Source organism: Penaeus japonicus, unplaced genomic scaffold (assembly GCF_977035675.1).
Source record: "Penaeus japonicus unplaced genomic scaffold, GWHDUDI00000001_assembly GWHDUDI00000007, whole genome shotgun sequence".
In the NCBI taxonomy this organism is placed as follows: Eukaryota; Metazoa; Arthropoda; class Malacostraca; order Decapoda; family Penaeidae; genus Penaeus; species Penaeus japonicus.
The window spans coordinates 6,978,713-6,981,212 of NW_028234409.1; positions in this window are offsets into that span (position 1 = coordinate 6,978,713).

Sequence of the window (2,500 nt, forward strand, 5' to 3'; positions counted from 1 at the left end):
TCCTCATTTTCTTTTTTTGTCTCCTCCTCCTCCTCCCTTCCTCCCTCTTTTTTGCGTCTTCTACCCCTCTTCCTCCCTCTTATTTTCTCCCACTCGTTTTTGTTCCTCCCTTTCTTCATCTCCTTCTCCCTCTCGTCTTTCTTTCCATCTCTTTCTTGTCTCTCCTTCCCTCTCTTCCTTCATTCTGCCTCCTCTCCATCGTGCCCTCCTTTCCCTCCTTTCACCTTTTCTTCATCTTTCTTTTTTTCTATCTTCCCTCCATCCACCTTCCTCCTCCCTTCCTTCTTCTTCCTCTGTCTTTCCTCTTCATCTTCCTTCCTACTTTACTTCCCCTTTTTCACTCCTTTCATCCCTCCATCACTTCCCTCTTTCCACCTCCTCCCCCCCCCTCCCCCCCCCCCCCATCTCTTCCACCCCTCCTTCTTACCCCCCCCACTCACCCCTTTCCCAATCCGACTTGTCATCCCGTATTTGAGGAGGTCATGAGGTGACACACCCATGTCTTATGCGACGATGACACGGCCAACTCCCTCATGACAACGGCGAGGTGTCAGGTCATGAGGTCGGCCATCGCTGCCTCATAGCACCCTCATTGGGTTATCTTGCGCATTTCGGATCTTTCGTGTCATGCAGGTTCATTACTCCCGGGCTGGTATCTTTCGCTTCTGCTTTGTCACGTGACTTGTTGTGATGTCATGTTGTGCTGTTATGTGATGGTGACATTTCCATTGTCTTGCTTTCTTGCTCGCTCTCTTGCTCTCTTTCTTTCTTTCTCTCTTGCTCTTGATCCCTCTCTCTCTCCCCTCCTCTCTCTCTCTCTATCTTTCTCTCTATCTATCTCTCCTCTCTCTCTCTCTCTCTCTCTCTCTCTCTCTCTCTCTCTCTCTCTCTTTCTCTTTCTCTCTCCTCTCTCTCTCTCTTCTCTCTTCTCTCCTCTCTCTCTCTCTCTCTCTCTCTCTCTCTCTCTCTCTCTCTCTCTCTCTCTCTCTCTCTCTTCTCTCTCTCTCTCTCTCTCTCTCTCTCTCTCTCTCTCTCTCTCTCTCTTTCTCTCTCTTACCCTTTCACCCAAGTCTACTAGCCGTGCTTTGTTGTTGAGAAGAGGAGACGCACACGAACAAAATAAAATATGCATATGAAAGACATACTCACAAAAACACCACATCTTAGGACTCAAATGATGATAAAACTTTCAGGATGTGAGAGAGAGAGAGAGAGAGAGAGAGAGAGAGAGAGAGAGAGAGAGAGAGAGAGAGAGAGAGAGAGAGAGAGAGAGAGAGAGAACTAGAGATAGAGAAAAAAACGTAAATACAGAGACAAACACAGAAAGACAAAGAGGAAAGTACAGACACACACACACACAGACACAAATACAGACAGTCAATCAACCAGAAAAAAATGAAAAGAGAGACAGAGTGAGAGAACGAAACACACACACACACACACACCCACACACCCACACACACATACACACACCCACACCCACACCCACACCCACACCCACACCCACACCCACACCCACACACCCACACCCACACCCACACCCACACCCACACCCACACCCACACCCACACCCACACACACACACACACACACACACACACACACACACACACACACACACACACACACACACACACACACACGCTAAACTCAGCCATTAGACATCGTTGCCTTCGAGTAGACAATTCAGGGTTAAACCACATCCACTGTTGCCAGAACAAGCAAGAGAATTTGTTTTGCTCTTTAGCGATAGCTGTTTAGCTGTTTATCATAGCTGTTCGCTCTCTTTCTCTTTCGCTTTTCTATCTATCTATCTATCTATCTATCTATCTGTCTATCTGTCTATCGATCTATTTATCTATCTATCCTTCTGTCTAACTGTCTCTCTGTGTGTTCTTACTCTCTCTGTCTCTGTCTTATTCTCTCTCTCTTTATATATATATATATATATATATATATATCTTTCTATTTCTCTCTCTCTCTCTCTCTCTCTCTCTCTCTCTCTCTCTCTCTCTCTCTCTCTCTCTCTCTCTCTCTTTCTCTCTATCTCTCTCTCTCTCTCTCTCTCTCTCTCTCTTTATCTCTCTCTCTCTCTCTCTCTCTCTCTATTTCTCTCTTTCTCTCTCTATTTCTCTCTCTCTCTCTCTCTCTCTCTCTCTCTCTCTTTTCTCTCTCTCTCTCACTCTCTCTCTCTCTCTCTCTTGCTCTCTCCCTCTCTCAATCACTCTCACTTTCTCTCTTTCTCACTCTCTCTCTCTCTCTCTCTCTCTCTCTCTCTCTCTCTCTCTCGTTCTCTCTCTCTCCCTCTCTCTCTCTCTCTCTCTCTCTCTCTCTCCCTCTCTCTCTCTCTCTTTTCTCTCTCTCTCTCACTCTCTCTCTCTCTCTCTCTTGCTCTCTCCCTCTCTCAATCACTCTCACTCTCTCTCTTTCTCACTCTCTCTCTCTCTCTCTCTCTCTCTCTCTCTCTCTCTCTCTCTCTCTCTCTCTCTCTCTCTCTCTC